Source organism: Macrobrachium rosenbergii, chromosome 49 (assembly GCF_040412425.1).
Source record: "Macrobrachium rosenbergii isolate ZJJX-2024 chromosome 49, ASM4041242v1, whole genome shotgun sequence".
Classification (NCBI taxonomy): Eukaryota; Metazoa; Arthropoda; class Malacostraca; order Decapoda; family Palaemonidae; genus Macrobrachium; species Macrobrachium rosenbergii.
In genome coordinates, this window is record NC_089789.1 from 36471435 (window position 1) to 36494812 (window position 23378).

Consider the following 23378-nt stretch of genomic DNA (forward strand, 5'->3'; position numbering starts at 1 on the left):
CTCTAGCCTCGGTAGTTTTTAAGATCTGAGGGCGGACGGGCAGACAAAGCCGGCACAATAGTTTCTTTTACAGAAAACTAATAAAAACCAGACCTCATTTTAAACATGTACTCTCTGCCCTACCCATTAAATGAAAGACCATAGCTTAATAGATCGGGCCATATTTCATCTAGGAAATACGCTGACTTTGCTTTTTCGGTAATTTTGAAGATAAATTAACACCCTCCCCCATTTCTCTCTCTTTACTCAACTGTCTCAACAATACGGCAGCGTATCGTGGAAATTCTTTATCGATAGCAGCGTCTGCTGCATATCCGGAAGGAAAACTTTTAATATTTGTTGAAACAGTCAGCAAAGATTATTTCTCCGAGATAGTTGTGCTCGTAAGACTTATTTTTCCTTCCGTTTAGAGTTACTTGATTGTGCTATCGTTACGTATTCAGTATATTGGAATCAGAGACCTTATTGTATCGGCCTTTGTAGCTGTGTTTATATTCAACCTTTTTTTAATATTTTGTATTGAAGATTTTCTTACGTGTCCAATTCAGAAGTAATCTTTACTCCATCTCTTTTATGCATTCTCGTGTATCGGTTTTCTTTCTCTTTTTATTTTCCATCTATTTGCCGAATCATTTTTGGTTTGGGTTGTCTTGTCTTGTAAACAGTTCATGATCTTACCTTTCGCGAGTGTCAGAAGAATCCTTAATCCTCAGAAGTCGTTATCCAACAATTTCAGGAATTTCGCTGATTTTACCATTTTCGTTCCTTCTTCAGAGAGTGGCAAGGTTCCGAGCAACTTTGGTGAGGTTTGTCTGCAAATGTTCAATGTCGGTATGCAGTTGTCCGGTAGCTGACATTCCTTCATTTGCCAGGTATTCATTAATTGAATCCATCTAACAAATTAGGCAAGAATTTTTTTTTTAGCAGTTATTGGTATTCATAATGCAGATAACTTAATTACCGAAGTGTTGAATATTAAAGTCCAAATTTTTTCAAAAATCACCTCTCCTATTACAGATCCATTTGCTCATTCAACTTCCTCTCTGCACTTACATCCTCAGTTACAACTTTTATCTTTCACAAGTGATCATATTCACCCTGTTATGTTCTTTATGGTCTTTACGTTTCTTTCATTACCTTATTTATCTTCTCTCATAACTGTAAACGTTCTCGTGCGACGGTACTTGAGTCATTTTCCATAATTTCTCCACTAAACCTTCGAGTTCATCCCACCAATTTCTTCACAGACACATTATATATATATATATATATATATATATGTATATATATATATATATATATATATATATATATATATATATATATATATATATATATATATATATGTGTGTGTGTGTGTGTGTATGTATATATATATATATATATATATATATATATATATATGTATGTATGTATGTATGTATGTATGTATATATACTGTACATATATATATGATGTGTGTGTTTGTGTGTGTGTGCGTGTATGTGTGTGTGAGAGAATTCAATGCCGTAAGTGTAAAAGACTTTCGTTTTCAGTAAAAGATTCAGTAGGAAATTGCTTAGAAAAGCATGACTGCTAGATCGAGGATCTCAGATCTCGAAATCCAACGAAACGGTGGCCATGCCCGTTCCACATTCTTGAAGTCGATAGCTTAAGTGTCCTATTCTCTATCGAGTGGAAATATCGATTAGGCAGATATCAGATGTCTCCGGTCACTTAGTCAGTCTGACGACCCCTCCGAGCTGTCTGTCTGATTGTGGGCCACCAGCTTGCTTGCCCACTTGCATCGAGATTTTATCTTACTTAAAAAAAAAAAAAGGAGGCTAACCTGTAAAGAATCGAGGAAGTAAAAAAAAAAAGGAAGAAGAAGAAAGGAGAACGGACTAGTGCAACAGGTTTTTTGAACAGGTTTCTCTCATCCATAATTCTTGGGGCTCCTGAATCGTGGGTGGGTCATACCCAGTGGCGCCTCGTGAAACGCATCAGGAGTGGGATCCGAAGCCCCAAATTATATCATAAAACCCTTAAGAAGGAACCCTGGTCCTGGAAGGATGGGCGAATGTTCGGCTCTGTCCAGAAATAAGTGTCTTGGAGTCCCGTCTCCCCAACACCCCCATCCTCATCGCCAACAAACCAACCAACCCCCTTCCTCATCGCCAACAAACCCCCTTTCCCGCCCCCTCCTCGCCGTTTCGCTTCTCTTTATTTAACCACAGACCGTCGAGGGAAAAAGATAAATGTAGTTTATCATGCTTTGTTTACTTGCTTCTCTCAAAATAAACATGAAACGGTTTGGTAATGCTGCGTCAAGGTTATAATCTACGTTGTTGTTACAAAAATGCTTCATAAATTTTTATTTTTTTTTATTTTTACACACAATTGTACTCTTACAAAAGCAAAGGAGAAGGGAAGCTACAACACCAGTTTTTATTTATTTATTTATTTTTTTTTTTTTTGAGTAAGAGGATAATTGTTATAATGATTTTTCCTCATTTTGCAGGCCCGTGGGAATTTTCGTTTATCACGAACTAGCATAGGTCAGTCTTGGGCATACTTAGGAAACTGTAAGAACGATAATTAATTCAAGTTTCAAATATTTCCTCTACACATCTAATAAGCATTTACACTTTTGATACATCTGTTCAGTGGTCTTCTGATGAAAGCTTAGGTCTTTCTTAGGACGGATTATGAGTCTTAGTATCGCAGGTAATGCAACTGGACTGCAATTTGCAGTGTAATTACTTGCACCCATTACATATATATATATATATATATATATATATATATATATATATATATATATATATATATATATATATATATATATATATATATATATATAAGCACGTTAAAACGAAGAATACTGTATATATATATATATATATATATATATATATATATATATATATATATATATATATATATAAATATGTATATATATATATATATATATATATATATATATATATATATATATATATATATATATGTTTGTGTGTGTATGTCTGTGTGTTACAGGAATATGTGAAATGACCACCTGTTGAGGAATATTTGGACCCTGTGGGCTAGTACTAAACTCGGCGAAACAGGGTTGATCCCCCAGGGGCTAGTACTAAACACTGCGAAACGCATTTGATTCCCCATGGACTAGTACTATACACGGCGAAACAGTGTAGATGAAACACTGTTTTGCCGTGTTTAGTACTAGCCTTCGGGGATCAAATGTTCCTAAGCCAATTGGTCGTTTCACATATTCCCTTGGGATTTCGTGGAATCCCTGATTTCACATATTCCCTTGTAACACACACACACCATAGCATATATATATATATATATATATATATATATATATATATATATATATATATATATATATGTATAATTATTTATATATGCATGTGTGCGTATGTGTATCCCAGTCTCTGTCTGTTTGTGTAAACATACATTCAGAATTGTACCTGTGTATCTCGGAGCCTGTTCGTTTGTGTAAACACGCATTTAGATTTATTGACGCAAACTGAAGTCACGCAAACGTGGAAACAAGTGAGTTAAATGAGAGGTTAAGCAAACAACCAACAAATTACTTTAAATCAAAGTAACGCGAATCATAACAAACGAGCAAATAATGAGATTCCTCTTGATAACCCTAACCCCTCACCCTCCTCCCCTCCCCCCCTCCCTTTCTGGCAACAAAGCAAAAACGAGGGCCCAAACTCCTGCATTCTTTTCACGTATCTTACAAGAAAAAATAACAACAACATCCGTTTATGATAACTAGCGTGTCGGAGGAGATTAATGCTATTGTTAATTCTCGGAGTAATGATACTTCTTGGGCGGCGTTTATCGTCCTCATTACATTTTTCTTCGTAAAATATAATTATAGCGTATGCGGAAATGATGAATGTATCATTGACGTGAGAAAGGCCTCTGGAAGCCAAACCTTCCTCCTGAGGTAGGTTTCTTTTACATGACCTCCTATGGCGATCTCTGCTCGCAGGCCGTAATTTTCTGGCCTCTCTCTCTCTCTCTCTCTCTCTCTCTCTCTCACACACACACACACACATTCTCTCACACACACAAACACACTCTCTCTCTTCTAACTCTCTCACACACACACATTCTCTCTCTCTCTCTCTCTCTCTCTCTCTCTCTCTCTCTCATACACACAAACACACAACACACACACACACATTCTCTCTCTCTCTCTCTCTCTCTCTCTCCTCACACACACACACACACACACACACACACACACACACACACACACAGTCTCTCTCTCTCTCTCTCTCTCTCTCTCTCTCTCCTTATTTCTTTTGTTATCTCGTTTGTTCGCTAAAGTTTTCATTCATTGTATATTTGCATTCTTATGCCATGTGCAATCTTAAGCTCTTTTAACCGTTCTGACGAACTCATATTTCACTGTGCATATTGAACTTCTATAAACTGTAGCTAATAAAGGTTTCTGGTGGCATTTCTTTTCCTTCATTTCCATCTTTCTTCTCGACAATAATGGTGAATTCTCTATTATTGAATATCAGATAGCCATAACTATAAATAGTTCCTCGTTGGACGAGTCGGTAGAGTTTTGTTACGAGTTGGTTCTTAGCCACGTAAAATAAGTCAGATCCTTCGGGCCAGCCCTAGGAGAGCTGTTAATCAGCTGAGTGGTCTGGTAAAACTAAGGTATACTTAACTCACAACTATAAATAGAAAATATCTTATGATAAACAGTGCTAGTTTCCGGATTTTTCCAGGATCATTTGCTTTTTAGAGCAGAAATAAATAGTTAAACGCTAAGGCTTAAATTGTAAAGAAATTGTAACCTGGGAAATTCAAGTATAATATTAAAGGCAGAATTTATGGACGGGAAAATTACAGCTACGGGTAATAAAATAGAAATTATCATTAAAGTAATAAACTCATATGTGAAAATATGAGAACGTCTGTAAAATAAAAATCTACTCGGTGAAGTTGATGTAGAATTAAGAAAATAACAGTGTGTGCAGGTGAATAAAACGTTCAGTAAAGAGATCAAGGGTAATTAGCCAAATGATAAATGCGATTAAGAGTGTACAGCCGCAGCTGTTACGATTCGTGACCTGGTGATGGGAAGGAATAAGCCCTGGGCATGACCTTTCGGGCAACTATTTGTAATAGTAGTAGTAGTAGTAGTAGTGAATTAGCTACCTCTCCTTTCATAAAAGCTACCGCAATCTCAGAGGAATTTAGGTACTTTTAGTCGCCGTAGGGGGGTTAGTGTCGTCAGTGCACCTCATGCAGTGCACTGTAGGCATTACTGAAGGTTCTTTGCGTCGTCCCTTCGGCCCCTAGCTGCAACCCCTTCCATTCCTTTTTACTGCACCTCCGTTCATATTCTCTTCCTTCCATCATACTTTCCACGCTCTCCTAACAATCATATCTTGTGCAACTGAGAGGTTTTCCTCCTGTTACACCTGTCAGACCTTTCTATTCTCAATTTTTCTTTCAACGGTGAATGACCTCATAAGTCCCATTGATTAGCCTTTGGCCAAAATTCTATATTCCATTCCTCCATTCCAGTTGTATAAAAAAGCCATTATAGATGTTTGTGTTAGAGCGCCGGTTAGAGACTATATTTGCCAAAGGCTTTGTTGAGCTTTTTGTTTTTTTTTTTTTTTTCATCCAAATAAACAGTGAGGCTGATTAAATGAATCTTTTATATGAAGCTCTCTTGGAACTGGTAAAGCTTCCCAGGTCTGAAATTCCAAGGTCATTTACCCTATTCCGGAAATTATTATTATTATTATTATTATTATTATTATTATTATTATTATTATTATTATTATTATTGTTATTGTTGTTGTTGTAACTGTGGATTTGTTCCACCATTTCAAGATTCATGATACTGTGCGCATTTTTTATCTTTATTATTATTATTATTATTATTATTATTATTATTATTATTATTATTATTATTATTATTGTTGTTGTTGTTGTTGTAACTGTGGATTTGTTCCACCATTTCAAGACTCATGCTATTATAAGTATTTTTTTTATTTTTTGCTATTATTATTATTATTATTATTATTATTATTATTATTATTATTATTATTATTATTATTATTATTATTATTGTGACTGGATTTGTTCCACCATTTCAAGACTCATGCTACTATGAGTATGCTTTTATTATTATTATTATTATTATTATTATTATTATTATTATTACAGGAGATGGACCAACCATCATATGGAACACGCTTAATGATTTTATTCTGCAATGCAATTCTCAAGAAGAAAATAACACATGAGTTGTGTGAAAACCTCAACCAATAGGCTGACAGTATAGAGATAAATATATGAAAACTTAAGTCAATGAAACTAGGGCAGTAGTGCACAGCCTAAATAAATCTAAAAGCAACGACAGCTTGAATGAATGCATTATTTAAAGGTAGCCATAGAAACCATATCTGGTAACCCCAGCTTAACTTTGACCCACAGCAAGAAGTGTTTGTCTCCCATGGGAAAAATGATGGGAAATTGAAAAAAAAGAAAAACAGAAATCTAGTGTTGCTTAGAGGCAGAACTAAATTCTCCAGAGGAATTATGAAGGGATGTAGACTATTCCTGAAGGTTAATTGGAGGATACAAGGAACTCAGACAAAGAGTTATGTAGTGCATTGTTTCCCACGGAAATTACGAAGCTCTTGAAGTGTTCAGCGTTTACCCGAGTGAGGCAAAAAAAAAAAAAAAAAAAATATATATATATATATATATAGATAAATAGATAGATAGATAGATAGATAAAAAACAAAAGAAAACAACTCGCTAAAAACGGTGCAAAGTTTTATGAATGCTTAAGAAATGCACCAAAACTCGTCTATGAAGATTTTTCACTCACAAAAAAAAATCAAAAAAAGATAAAAATAAAAAAAGAAAACAACTCGTTAAAAACGGTGCAGAGTTTTATGAATGCTTAAGAGAATGCACGAAAACTCGTCTATTAAGATTTTTCACTCAGACAAAAAAAAAAAAAACTAGACTATCACTACTAAGCCTGATTAACGTCGATTAGGTTTTGGTAACAAAAGATTTTAGAGATCTTAACATTTATTATTATCATTATTATTTGAAAAGAAATCCACAGTTGGGTAAGTGTAAATATATATTAAAAAATGTATATATTTGCACTGACGCAACTATGGATTTCTTCACCATTTTAGTGAATCGTGCTGTTATGAGATTTTAATGAACATTAAAATCTCATAACTGCTAGACTCTTTAGCCGTGTTTTCCATGCAATTTAAATCTTCTGAATTTCCTTCTTGCTTACGTTTTCCCCGAAGTTCACTGTCTTTCAACCTTTAGAAGCCCAGATTTTTCTTGTCCATTCAGGTCTGGGCTACTCTAGAACATTAGAGAGAATAATAATAATATTATTATTATTATTATTATTATTATTATTATTATTATTATTATTATTATTATTATTATTATTATTATTATTATTATTATTAAGACAAACTCTCTAATGTTCTAGAGTAGCCCAGACCAGAAATGTACAAAAAAAAAAAAAAATGTGGGCTTCAAAAGGCTGAAAGACTGAACTTCGAGGAAAACGTAAGCAAGGAGGAAGTTCAGAAGATTCAAATTGCATTGAAAAAACAGCTAAAGAGCCTTGCAGTTCGGCGGTTACGGCCTCGTACAGAGTAAACGTGAGAAGAGGTGTCCAGACGGGTGTAAATTGATCGCCTGAATGAAGGACTAGAGGGAAGGACTTTGTCCTTATTTTTAACGGATTAAAGATCGAGATAGCATCAATAAAAAAAATTCATCAAAGCGAAATTATAATTAACGAAACAAGGACAACAAAAACATGTCCTCATTATGACATAGTCATGATAATGATGATGATGTTTATTATAGTAATGATGTTGATCCTAACTGTCATTGGTCATTTTGACAATTTTTGGTAGAACAGATAATTTTACTTAATGGAGTAGTAATGCAAAATTATTTTTATAGGAATTCTCCCATAAGAAAACGGAATACCAATTACAGCCAAATAAGGGGAGAGAAAGGAAAATATATAAAATTAACAATGTAGGAAAAAGGAAACAACTCCGATAAGATAAAAACGGGACGGAAGAGGGGAGAAGGGGAAGGTAATAACAACATAAAAGCATGAATGAAAGAAAGGAGGTTTATTGAAACTCAAAAAAAAAAAAATACACAAAAGATTCGGTAATGGGATAGGGTAAGGTAATATGCGTATTTGTAGAAAGAGAGATGACGGAAAAGTTAATAAAGTGAATGGGTGGATGTCGTAACTAGAGAAGGAAAATATAAAAAGAGAGAGAGAGAGAGAGAGGAGGAAATAAATGATTGGTAAGAGGATTGACATCATAAAATACAATCCTTAACGAAGGAATGCAACTGGTGTTTTCGATATTAGCATTAGCAGACCAGTAGCAGAAGCAGAGGAAATATTAGTGGCTGTGAAAGCAGATGCGTTTTCCATTACTTTAAGCTTGCCGGTGTAATTAACTCCTCGCAAATGCATGCTTACTCTGGGAATGAATCAAGGTGATATATGCTAATTTTCCTTGGTCATTGCACGTAATTAAAACTCACCGATTGCTTATGAAACAATCTCTCTCTCTCTCTCTCTCTCTCTCTCTCTCTCTCTTAGAAAAAAATATATGTATGTATATATAAGCATAATGTGTACAATATTGTGAGAAGAATGAAAAATATAATACACTACAGAAAACTTTATCTGTGGATTATATATATATATATATATATATATATATATATATATATATATATATATATATATATATATATATATATATATATATAAGGTGATCTACAGGTAACAAAGCTTTCCTGTTCCCTGTGGATCACCTTTTACATGTATAATTATATATATATATATATATATATATATATATATATATATATATATATATATATATACACATATACATATATATATATATATGTATATGTGTGTGTGTATGAAATCATGTGTGTGTGTGTTTGTATTTCAAAGTGAGTATGTCTGTGCATATCAATTTTTTCAAACACCCCTCAGCAGAATTATAGGAACGAAATAACTGTACATTATTGGACTGAAATTATAGATCAGTTTCGAAAATCAGTTTGCCTTATTGTAAAATATTATAAATAAACAACAGTCGGCCACGTCTCTTATTTCAAACTCTCTCTCTCTCTCTCTCTCTCTCTCTCAGGTACCGACCCACTTTAGTCGAAGAACCACCGATGCCCAATTCTTTCTTCAAGTTAGTAGATTTTCAGTATGTTCAATCACAGATCCGGCGTCAATAACGTAGATGTTGTGGCGCCGGTTTTAATGGCCACAAATCAGTCAATCACAAATCGTTCCATCTTCGTCCTAGATTCGACCTTAGGTCCTCTGTCTAAGGAAAAGAGAGTGCTGCTGATTAAATACTTGTAATAGTAGTAGTAGTAGTATCTGGATTTGCGGAAATTCCAGACGGAGAAGTTTCAAATCCAACATGGCCCAGACCTATCAAAGACCGAGCTACAAGGCTACTCTATCGATGTCTTCCCACGGTAACACTTGGGGCAGGGTCTGGGGCTCATGGGCCCGGTTTGGGCATAGCTGGGGTAAGGGTGGAAGGTTTACAAACTTGTAAGGCTGCTAGCAGACACCTCAGAGTTGACCTGCAACTTCTGTGCACATGTCCAGCGCCGTTACAATAAGGGGCCTCGAGAAATCGCGACATTATCCTAAAAGAACGTCGGGAATCGTCGACGTCAACCTAAAAGAACCTCGGAAATCGCGACACTAACCTAAAAGAACGACTTGTCGGGAGATTAGTCTTTGTCGGAGATAACAAGAAAACTTGCAGAGTTGTTGACGACCAAGGACGGAAATATCAAGAACAAACGATCTACAGTGGAGCGAATTCGTAGTCGAATGCGATGTTCTGGAACAGGTTTTTGGGAGTGATCTCTTCAGAGGGTAAATGAGTGTTATTATCTTCTTATCTTATAAGGGTAAGTGTGGCAGAGTTGGGGGGAAAAACTAAGTAATCGTGTGTGTGTGTATATATATATATATATATATATATATATATATATATATATATATATATATATATATATACATATATATGTATGTATATTAATGAATATGCATATATAAACAGTATATATATATATATATATATATATATATATATATATATATATTATCTATATATAGAAAAAGAGAGAGAGAGAGAACTAAAAGAATAAAAAACGAAATAAGTTTTACAGCAATATTTTCAGCTAGAAGTTTGTAATATATATTTTTTTATAGACGATTATCGTAAGGGTAACATACCAAGCACCTTTTTGCATATCCATCTTTATTTAATAGTGTTCGTAATATATATATATATATATATATATATATATATATATATATATATATATATATATAATATACACACACAAAGTGTTACTGGCACATTTTTGCGTATATTTGTATTTTTATTGATAATATATAGCACAGCTTTCGAAAGCTGTTAAATCATTACTGTAGAAGGAAATGATCTATAGGAACCCCGTTACGATTGAAGAAGTACTCGAGTATTTTATTACCATTTTCTCATGCCATATTCTGTGGACTCGACGAAAAAGGAACGGAACAGAGAATTTCACGCCTACGGGGTATTAGAATCCGTTTAATCCAAGCTAAAGAGGTATTTTTGGTGTCATTATAACTCATTACTTCTTGTACCAGACCACTATGGATTGTTGCAAGTTTCATAGGTACCCCCCACCCACCCCACACTCCATTGCTTCTTTTATTCTGATGTTGCTGTCTGTTTGCAAAATCTCAGTTGGCTCTCAGGCCTCACTGTACCCTGTTGCTGCTTGAATCATCCTCTAATGTTTGTTGCAAGAACTTTAAAGCTTGCCTCGTTTTTTTATGCAATGCAGTGGCGCATACATTCGCTAAATTCGCCTTTCTGAGTCAGGGTTGGAACCAGCATGGACATACAACCTCTCTTGCGAAAGTTCTCTTGTGTCTTCTCTGATATATATTTTTTTTTATCTCTGCATCCTCGTATCAAAGGGCCTGGGCCTCGGAAATTGCTTCTCTGTAATAAAAGGTATACTTCATCTCCCGCTGTCATTTTTAACTCTGTCAAAGAGTGAGATCGTCGGAATTTTTCCCTCTCTCCAGCCTAGCATTTGTCTGAAGTGCATGATGGTGAAATATGGTGTATGTGGGGGGACACTTTCTCCGTGATGGTGAAATGGAGGTCAGTGTGGTGGACAGTGTTTTTTCTCTCCTAGACGGAGAAAGAATGAGTAGTTTTTTTTTCCCCAGGCTGACACATATCTTTAATCTGGAAATATCTCTCTTGCTAAGACTGTTCAGTTTGAAATGTCTGCAGTTTGAAATATCTGTTAATTTTATTATATAAAAAAATAAAAGTTTTTTCTTTTTTTGCGGCTGAAAAAGGACAGTGATTTAACGATAGTTTGAAATATCTGTTAATTTTATTATATAATGAAATATAATTTTTTTTTCTGCGGCTGAAAACGACCCGGCAGGTTTTTCTTACAATTGTAAGTAACATACAACCTGTAAGTCACATTCTTTACTTTGACCTGAGCTCCTTAAACCTGTCAAGTCATTTTACGATACACCTGTTCTGGTAGGCACCTCGGCCTAAAAAAGATATCCTCAAAACAGTCAAGCAGTTTTATCACGGTTGTTCATTGAAGCCTGTCACCTTCACTGACAGCCACGAAAAAATGAGCCAATTTCATAATATCTGCATCTTAGTAGTGCTTTTATAAGATGGCCTTAGGCACTCTACCTTATTTATTACAGTTGTTTACTGAGCCATGAAGCCTTTATTTCAGCTCCTAAGTCTATCAGAAATCAATTAAACTCATTACACCTGTTCAGGTAGACACCCAACATCGTTACACACCGTAAATCGATCATAAAACAAACGAGTTTAATTTCAGATGCTGTGTTAAGTGACTAAGTCATGTTACCCAACCTCAGTCAGCCAGGCAGCTGACGAGTTTCATTATTTGATGATAAATCTTCAAATAAGAGATATAGCTTTAACACAGCTATTAAATTAGGACAATCAGCCCTTAATTTTCGTCCTCAATCGATTAGGCAATTAACCCTTTTGGTTACATTAATATTTTCCCTCAGTCGATTAGATAATTAACCATTTAGATTACTTTCATATTCTTCCTCAGTCTTCTAGGCTATTAACCATTTTGATTACATTAATATTCTCCCTCAGTTGATTAGGCAATTAACCGTTTTGGTTACATTAATATTTTCCCTCAGTCGATTAGGCAATTAACCATTTAGATTACTTTCATATTCTTCCTCAGTCTTCTAGGCTATTAACCATTTTGATTACGTTAATATTATCCCCCAGTTGATTAGGCAATTAAGTCTTGTCTTAATATTAATATTGCCCTCCAGTCGATTTGGCAAGTAAACATTTTGATTACATTAACAGTGTCCCTCAGTCGTGACAATAATATTCTTCTTCAGTTGATTGGGCAATTAACGTTTTTCATTTCCCCAATGCTCACCTTCAGTCGAATAGGAAACTAGCCCTAGGCAATACATCAATATTCGCTCAGTCGATTAGGCAATCAATCCATTTTATGACAGCTGATACATTAAGTCATCAGAGAAGGCAATCGCACCCCTTTCACTTCAGTTCAGGTTTTTTTTTATTTTTACTTTTAACCAATGTTGATAACTAACCAAAACCCAGTTTCATAGTAACATCATTAATCGACTCAGATTATTTTACTCAGTCCTGAAAGACATTGAAGCGACGATCTTATCATTAAGTAATCTGGAAAGGTCACAGAATTCAATACACTTTTAGTTTGGAAAAAACTGAGGGACAAATTTTTATAATACTATTATCAGTTGCGTTTACGACAGCTACTACGGCTACTACTATTACTGTTAATACCATTACGACTACTGATGCTGCTGCTGATGTTGCTGCTATTAATAATAATAATAATAATAATAATAATATTTTAATCTAATTAGCTTCACAGGCCACAGTTACATTTGCAGCCTATTGGCACGAAGTTTATGTAGTAACAACATTAATAATTATAATAATGATAATGAAAACGATAACAACACTGACAGTGGTGGAAAGCATAACGAACGATAAGAATATACCTCCAAAAATAAGTGATACTGAAAAACGGCAGATCAAAAGATGAAAATTAAATAAAAAAAAAAAAGACTCAGTTGGAATGAACACCAGAGGAAAGAGGAAGCCATTCAGACAGATAGGAAATATGACGGTGAAAGGGAAGGAGGGACACGAATAAAAAAGGGTAAACGAAGGAGAAACGAAACAGAATTAATCCCGGAACTGAATCTAATGTATGTAGAAACGAGAGGCGGTAATGAGCGGGGATTTGTATAATGGGATGGAGGCGTAAAAGAAGTTGGACGGCGGAGTTAGTTGAATAGCGTTAATGAAATGATATTATAAGTGATTTTTTTTTTTGCTTTATGTAAAAAGAAAATGAAAGGTAATGAACAAGAGAAACGTGAAATGAGGCGAACGGAAGTGGACAAACAACCAGTTAATAAATAACTTCATTATCGGTTGATTATTTATGAATTAAAAAAAAAAACAAGAAGTAGGAGAAACGTCGTTTCAATCAGAATAAATTCAGGGGCAGGATTTTCATTATCCGGGCCAGGCAACCCACCGGTCAGAGTGCGAGAGTTTTCATTGCTTGGGTAAAATAGTTGATTCCCAGTTTGTTGGAAGTCCCTCTCTCTCTCTCTCTCTCTCTCTCTCTCTCTCTCTCTCTCTCTCTCTCTCTCTAGACGTTATTTACGATTGTAGTCATCACGCACAAACATACAGGATATACATTATATATGTATGTACAAACATTATTTGTAATGTATGTATACATACATACATACACACACACACACACATATATATATACATATACATACATACATACACACACACACACACAAAGCAAAAGAAGGCAGACAGGAATACAAAGGAATTTCAGATTCTTACAGTTTATTCTTACATTCCGCAGTATTCTGCTGCAGATTCTAGGAATTTCCTGAAGATGCAGTGACATATTGCGAAACCTTGGAAATAAAGTGTTAGATGTGAAATTCTTTTGTGTACCTCCCAAGTGGCTTCCTGCTAGTTGTTATATGTATATATATATATATATATATATATATATATATATATATATATATATATATATATATATATATATATATTATATATATATATATATATATTAATATATATATTATATATATATATATATATATATATATATATATATATATATATATATATATATATATATATATACCGTATGTATAGGTAGATAGATAGATAGATATACATATACAGAAAACAACTTTAATATCATTTGTCTATCACTGACAAATAACATTAAGAAAAAAGTTGAATCCATGAAAAGTTTATCAGTATTTTTTGTAGCGTCAAGATTTTTAAATTAAAGAATTAAGATATGCACGATTAATTACTGTATGATACTTTTCGCTTAAAGTGAATAAAACCAAGACGCCTTTGATAAACGGTTAATATCCTTAATTAGCTTTGGTACGAGATAATTTCTGTACAAGTTATTATTATTATTATTATTATTATTATTATTATTATTATTATTATTATTATTATTATTGGTATTATTATTACCTCACATACACTTTAATCCTTTCCGGTTACAGAGTAAATCTTTATGGATGAAATTGCTAGCCTTACACCTTTTTTTTATCCCGGCAAGTCTGGTTTATAGTAGTTGGTGGATAGGAACGAACCACATACATAGCAAAGTTGAACCGATTTCCGTACAACTTATTTACAGAGGATTTCTTCTTAAGTGGAGGGAAAGCCGGAATCATGGTGGGGGGAGGGGAGGGGTTGGAGGTCAGGGGAGGTGTTAAAATCAGAAGAAGAGAAAGTTCAAGAAGTGGGACAGCTTGGTAGGAATGGGCTAAATGAAGATAAGAAGCTGCTAGAATATTTAATGCTACTTACATTGCTTCCAATGGAATAGGCCTATTATGTTTTTATCTAAAAACGGATCCTATGGGACACCATAGGTGTAGCTGAAAATATCCTGTAGGATACCATGTATAGAATTTTTTACATCAGTGAAGTTAGTTAACACACTGGGATGTTTCTTCCTATGGCATAGGCCTACTATGTATGGAGAGGAGAAGAATCCTATGGGACACACGTATATACAGCGGATAAAGTTCCGTAGGATACCACGTATATGCCTTTTCTAAAGATGAAGTCAATTAACACTGGGTTCGGTCAGTACTCGGACTGGTGACCTCCTACGAACACCGGACGTCAGTGCAGTTGCTATGTCGTTGTCAGCGAATGCCAACCTCGTCCTGAAGAGCAGTACTTAAAATTTCAAACTGACCTTGGGAGTCTGTCCCTTAAAACCAACAGAGTGAGGAACACAAAGAGAGCGAACCATTTTCCAGCGAGCAGGATATTAGAAAGCCTTCCAGCCCAGTCCGAAATAGATGTTCCAGGAAAGATGGAACAACTTCCGTATCTCCGCTTCCATAACCCTTTTTTTTTTTTTCCTTTTTCCCCGCTCTGTATATGCCCCATATCAAAGGAGGCTCTGCCACGGAAATTGCAGTTGTGTGTTTTAAAAGTTGCTCTTCATCCGCCCCGCTGTTGCTTTTTGAATGATCTCGGCGGATAATATCGCAGAGAGGTTCATCTTGCAGGTAATGCAGTGAATGGAGTTGAGACTTTATGTACGTCATGCTTGTTTCTGCTGGTCAGGTGTACAGAGAGAGAGAGAGAGAGAGAGAGAGAGAGAGAGAGAGAGAGAGAGAGAGAAATCTACCACCAACTGTTAGGTGAGTTTTTGATGGTCAAAGAGAGAGGGAGAGAGAGAGAAATCTACCACCAACTGTTAGTGTAAGCTGCTGGACAACTGAGTAAGTTTACCCCCCACCTGTCAGTGTGTTTCTGCCGGACAACTAGGGAGAGGTAGAGAGACTAAAGTTTACCCCACCAGAGAGAGAGAGAGAGAGAGAGAGAGAGAGAGAGAGAATCTACCACCAACTGTTAGGTGTGTTTCTGCCGGACAACTAGGGAGAGAGAGAGAGAGTAAAGTTTACCCCCACCTGTCAGGTGTGTTTCTGCCGGACCACCAACTGTTAGGTGAGTTTCTGCTGGTCAAGTAGAGAGAGAGAGGTAGAGAGAGAGAGGAGAAGAGAGATAGAGAGAGAGAGAATCTACCACCAACGGTGAGAGAGAGTGTGTCAGGTGTCTGCCGGACAGCTAGGGAGAGAGAGAGAGAGGGTAAAGTTTACCACCAACTGTTAGGTGAGTTTCTGCTGGTCAAGTAGAGAGAGAGAGAGAGAGAGAGAATCTACCACCAACTGGTAGGTGTGTTTCTGCCGGACAACTAGGGAGAGAGAGCAGAGAAAAGTCTACCGACTGGAATATATGGAATAGAGAGAGAGAGAGAGAGAGGTCAAGCTTCTTAGCTAATGTTACCTACCATTTCTCTTACCTAAAGTTAAACAGTTCAAAATATCAAACCATATATCCACAGTACAGTATTTTCCCAGTTTTCCTAAACTGTCTAAGAGAAGACTACACCACTTGAAGCATTTTATCTGTGCTGGCAAAAGCTTAGGATATGAGGCGGTACGAATTCTCTGCCCATTTCCGTCGAAGTTGCCCTTGAAGTATCACCCGCCACGGTCGGCATTCCGAATGACCTGACACTGAACATAGCGCTAATTAGCACCGGCTCTCTTTGTAATGATACAATTGAATCTCAGACATCTGACACCCAATCCCCCTCCCCCTCCTCGCCCAAGACTGTTGTTTGGATTAGAACCAACCTAATAGGGGTACGTGTAAGACTTCTCTCTCTCTCTCTCTCTCTCTCTCTCTCTCTCTCTCTCTCTCTCTCTCTCTCTCTCTCTCTCTCTCTAACAGCCCCATAATACATTGTTTATCAGCTGTCTAATTTTTGGCATAGTATTTTGGGCAGGGATGCCCTTAGCTCCCCATATCCTAATTTTTGCAGGCAGGTTTAATTTAGAAAACCATGCAACTGAAGAGTTGCAACTGATGTATTACAAATTTCAGTCTGCACGAAAGCTACAGCACATGTTCAGTAGCTAATAATCAGTGATGATGTATTGAAAATGCTTGATAAAAATAAAAGACTAAACTTACATGAAGATAAATTTTAGTTTCGCCATACCCGACACCCACGGAAACCTGTGCTGAATGCCTGAGGGGGTCGTAAACCCCAGATTTAGGATCTACATGGTTCCTGGATCTTGTTCCACATCTTGAAATAGACAGTTTCATTCTTTGAAAGGAAATCCTCGGTTTTATCTTTGTTGTGCACTTCAAGTACTGTTGGATAATAAGAATAATAATGATTTATCATTATTGGAAGAATATGGAATTTGATTTAACAATGGGAACGTATTGATCAAATTGATGACTTATCCGTATGGTAAATATATCCTTGGGTAAGATGAGAGTTATAATGAAATTTTGACACCCATGACATAGATTGTTTTACTGTAGATTTATAAACATCTGAAAAGAGACATTAGGTTATTAATCCTAAAATAATTGGATGGTTCTCCTTAGGTACTAATTGTTGCCCAGCTGTAAGAGACAAGACTCATAGGACCGTAAGATTCAGTTATTAAGAAATTTGTATTTTAAAGTGACTGATTATTCTATTGACGTCAATGTATTTATTCCTCACAAAAGTATTTTTCTTTTTATCCACAGGAATAATCATTAGGAGGAAGGAGGACAATTAGACTTAGAAAGTTATATCGAGTGGATGGCAGGAGCGTTAGAGGAAAAGGTCCTTAACAACGAGGGTGATAACAGAGGTGAGTGGCGCAATATGTGTAAATATCTGGGAGTACTTTTGATAAACCCTCTGTGTAGATTTATAAAGCAATTTACGTTAGGGAAATATTTCCATAGATGTGTCCATCCTATATTTAGCAAACAGGGAATGAATGTGAGAGAGGTTCGTGTCTTATTTATTCTCAGGAGCCACCCCGTGGCTGCAGGCCAAGAATAATGGTAATGACGATAATAATAACTCTTGTATCAAATCCAGGAGATTCAACAGTCGTATTCGGGCTTCGCCGATTTGCTTTGATAATTTATTCAGACCACACGATGCACATTAAGCCGAGGAGTTATTGAAGGAGCCTTGTTGATTAATCCTTTGGCCAATTTGGGTCTCCTTAAAGCTGAGCGCGGAGAGAATTATTAACGTCATTTCTCCGAAGATTCGATCGATCTAGTCAAATTCCATCATTCGTTTCATTCTGACACCGTCCTGTCATCGCGCGAGCAGCGGTACGACAGTCGTTCTGAACCAAAACAACTCGTGCGTGGCTCCAAGTGCGTCGGATCCCTTCGGAAAAATCCCGCGAATTCCTCGGGAACCCAAGCTGGAAATTGTTACGGATCGGGAAATGCAAGGAAGGATAATGGGGAAGAATAAACCCATCCTTCGTCAGCGCCGATGCGAAGCAACATTTCATTGTCTGGGGATTGCAAGCTCGGCTGCAATATTGACACTTTTGGGATATTCATCACGGGAAATGAAAGAGGGCGCGTTCCAATTCATCCGAGACTGTTTCGGAACACAGCTTCGAAAGGACTAATTTCATTCAGATTATTGTTTCGCCCACTTTCACTGATAAGCTCATTCGATTCTGCGTCCAAATAGAGGCGGGAGGGAGGAGGGGGAGGCATTTTCTGCGCAAACATCCCGAATTTAATCCATTCAACTTGAAATCCGTTCGGAAAAGGCGCCAGGAATGAAATTGCGCTTTTGCCTCAGACGGTTCCTCGGGAGGTCGTTATCCTGTTCGAACGAACCTCCCCGCCGTCTGTGTCTTCGTTTGTTTAGATTCGTTCATGTCGGATCTGAAACGATTTGTTCTTGTTGCCCAGAGTTGGTGATTTTCATTGTTATTCATTTCACACGTTCTTCGAGTAGTTAATGAAAGTACGACTTACCCATGTACTTCTCATAAGTAAACAACAGTTTTTTATTCGAGAAAAATGTTAATGTAAAATAAAAAAAGTTACGACTTTTCCTCTTGGTCTCTATCTTCCGCTTGTATGTACTTTCTTTACCTTTTTATGAACCTGTAGAAAAATTCTACCTCCTTGACTTGTTATTAACCTGAGAAAGATTTTCTTTCTCCTCAAATGCTGTAATAAACTCTCTCTTTCTCTCTCTCTCTCTCTCTCTCTCTCTCTCTCTCTCTCTCTCTCTCTCTCTGTGTGTGTGTGTGTGTGTGTGTGTGTGTTTTAACCACGGGAAACTTCAGAATTTTTGCAAGTAAAACTAAGTAACAACCCTCTCTCTCCCTCTCTCTCTCTCTCTCTGTGTGTGTGTGTGTGTGTGTTTTAACCACGGAAAATTCAGAATTTTTGCAAATCTAAGGACACTCTCTCTCTGTGTGTGTGTTTTAACCACGGAAAATTCAGAATTTTTGCAAGTAAATCTAAGGACAAATCTCTCTCTCTCTCTCTCTCTCTCTGTGTGTGTTCTTTAACTCTGTGTGTGTGTGTGTGTGTGTGTTTTAACCACGGAAAATCTGTGAATTTTTTGCAAGTAAATCTAAGGTGTGTGTGTGTGTGTTTTAACCACGGAAAATTCAGAATTTTTTGCAAGTAACCCAAGGACAAATCTTCTCTCTCTCTCTCTCTCTCTCTGTGTGTGTTTTAACCACGGGAAAATTCAGAATTTTTTTAAATCTAAGACAAACGTGTGTTTAAGAACAAATTTTTACAAGTAAATCTAAGAACAAATCTTCTCTGTGTTTTAACTACGGGAAACCTCAGAATTTTTTGTTAGTAAATCTGAGAACAAATCTCTTTCTCTCTCTCTCTCTCTCTCTCTCTCTCTCTCTCTCTCTGTGTGTGTGTGTGTGTGTTTAACCACGGGAAAACTTCAGAATTTTTTTACAGTAAATCTGAGAAACAAATTTTCTCTCTCTCTCTCTCTCTCTCTCTCTTTCTCTCTGTGTGTGTGTTTTTAACTACGGAAACTTTGAATTTTTTGCTAAAATCTGAGAACAAATTTCTCTCTCTCATCTAACCTTGTTATTAAACTTAAGGAAAAAATTGCATTTTATCCAGACTCCGGGACAAACAGATCATTACACTGCATAGGTTTTCCCACCTCCTTGCAGACTCTTTAACCATGAGAGGAAAATTTAATTAGGCCCTTGAAAATATTCGACTCACATTTTCGTAAATACAACTCTAATTTGACAATGAGAATTTACCCTGAACGTAATACCAGCATTCGGTTTAATAATTCTAATAATTATCAAAAGGATAAATGAGTCACTGTCGAAGACAGGAGAGTTTGTACAAAGTCGAATATCAACATTCAGCTAGATCATTCTAGTTATGTAGGAAGGGATTCATAGATTATTGTATAAGACTTGAAAGTCTGTGCAAAGATTTATACCGAAATTCGCTTGGATGATACATAGAGCACGCGAAGGGATTATTGGACAAACGTTTCAGACAGGAAAGGTTAAACGCTGAATAATATCATACTTCATTTTAATGATACTGATACCTTATATAGTGATGATGTCAAAATATGTTTGGATAAGGGCAGTAGTTTCAGACAGGGATTTCAGATGATTGTTCAGCACAAGATATGGAGCAAAATAGAGAATAAGAGATAACACAACTAATTATATGTGAAGGGAGAGGAGAGTATGCATAAAGCATTATACCTCAATGCAATACTGACAATGATAATAATTCTAAGAAATTTAATCTCTTGGCGTAAGAGTAGGTAGAATGATTCTTTAAAGTTCTTGCGTCATCGATTGAGTGTTCTCTGTGCCATAGCTGTTTATTCACGTACATTTATGTGTGTCACACACATACACACGTACGCACACATTATTATATATATATATATAAGAGATATATATATATATATATATATATATATATATATATATATATATATATATATATATATATATATATATATATATGAGTTGCTGGAAGAGGAAAAGAAAGGACTAGACAATACGAGTAAAATAAGAAGCGATGAGCCTAAAATACAGACACTCTTATCCACCTTCCATTCACCACCCACGGGGGCGCGCCCCCAAAACAAAACGTTCACTCCTGAAAAAAAACTACGTCAAAATAAAAAATAAAAACTGAACGCCCCCCCAAAAAATTCATCACCCCCAAAAAACTGTCAAAATAATTCGAGATAAACTAAAAAAAAAAAAAAAAAAAAAGGACATGAATTCGAACAGACCGACTCTTGCGCTCCAGACACCCCCATGCATTTAATGAGGCGCTAAAGCAAGCATAAACGCTGGCAATGAATGGGAGATTATATATCAACTGCTTTAAGCGCTGTTGCCGAGGCTGTAATGCTAATTAATGGATATTATGCCTTTAAGTCTCTCGCGCTGAATGTGTCATGTGGCCATGAGTTACGACGGAGAGAGAGAGAGAGAGAGAGAGAGAGAGAGAGAGAGAGAGAGAGAGAGAGAGAGAGAGAGAGGGGATCCACGAGGGAGAAATGAGAGGGAAAATAATGCGACAGTAAAACTAATGTAAATCGAGAGAGAGAGAGAGAGAGAGAGAGAGAGAGAGAGAGAGAGAGAGACCCAAAATGGCAAGTGGCACGAACACTTTCGTGTAAAATACACGTTCACCTCAGACTTACACTTAATCATGCAACCCTACTTACACAATTACCCATACATGTCCACTTGAACACACACACACACACACACACACACACACACATACATATATATATATATATATATATACATATATATATATATATATATATATATATATATATATATATATATATATATATATATATATAAAGATGCAGAAGCGCCTACAGTCCATATCCTGAAAAATCCATTGTCTATATTGACCTGAGGAGTTCTTAATCTACCTTGGTGAATGGCAGACAGCTGGGAATAGAACATGGGCTAGCAGCCTCATCCCATAAGACTCGCAGAGAAGCGAAGACCTTTTCTGAACAAATGAAATTTTATCATACATGAACATGAGTGGTTAAAATGATATGATTATGTACAGATATATACTGTATATATATATATATATATATATATATATATATGTTATATATATATATATATATATATGAAATTTTTCATCACACCGTGATTTATATATCAGGAAGTAAATGTCGTTATTAATTATGTTACTGATTGACATTGAAGGAATTTATATATGATAAGTGAATAAGTACCAAGGGTCCGTCTCGATGGTATAAGTACCAAGGGTCCGCGTCCCGATGGTACTTATTCATTTATCACTATATAAATTCCCCTTCTTCGGTGATAATTCTCCATTGGAGATACTCTCGAGGTAGCGTGAATTTGATATTATTTATTTACATTCATTATATATATATATATATATATATATATATATATATAGAGAGAGAGAGAGAGAGAGAGAGAGAGAGAGAGAGAGAGAGAGAGAGAGAGAGAGAGAGAGAGAGAGTTTTATATAGATTGTTTGTAAAAAAAGTATATATTTAAATAATGAATTTTTTCAAGGAACATCTATGTGAATTGACTGAACATCTATGTGGACTGAGACTGAACATCTGCGTAAATTGATAATGAATATCTCTGTGAACTGACTGAACACGTGTGTGAATTGAGACTTAACATCTATGTGAAGTGAAACTGAACATCTGTGTGAACGGAGACCGAACATCTATGTGGATTGACCAAACATCTGTGTGAAATTACTGAACGTCTGTGCGAATTGAGACTAAACAAATATGTAAATTGACTGAGCACCAGTTTTAATTGAGACTGAATATCTATTTGAATTGAGAATGAACATTTATGAGAACTGACTGAACATCTATGTGAACTGAAACTGACTATCTATGTGAATTAGAATGAACACCTATGTGAATTGAGAATGAATATCTATGTCAATTGAGACTGAATATCTGTGTGAACTGAGAATGAATATCTATGTGAATTGAGAGTGAATATCTGTGTGAATTAACTGAACATCTACGTGAGTTGAGAATGAATATCTATGTGAATTGAGAACGAATATCTATGTCAATTGAGACTGAATATCTATGTGAACTGAGAATGAATATGTATGTGAATTAACTGAACATCTACGTGAATTGAGAATGAATATCTGTGTGAATTGACTGAACATCTGTGTGAATTGAGACTGACCCTCTATGTGAATTGAGACTGA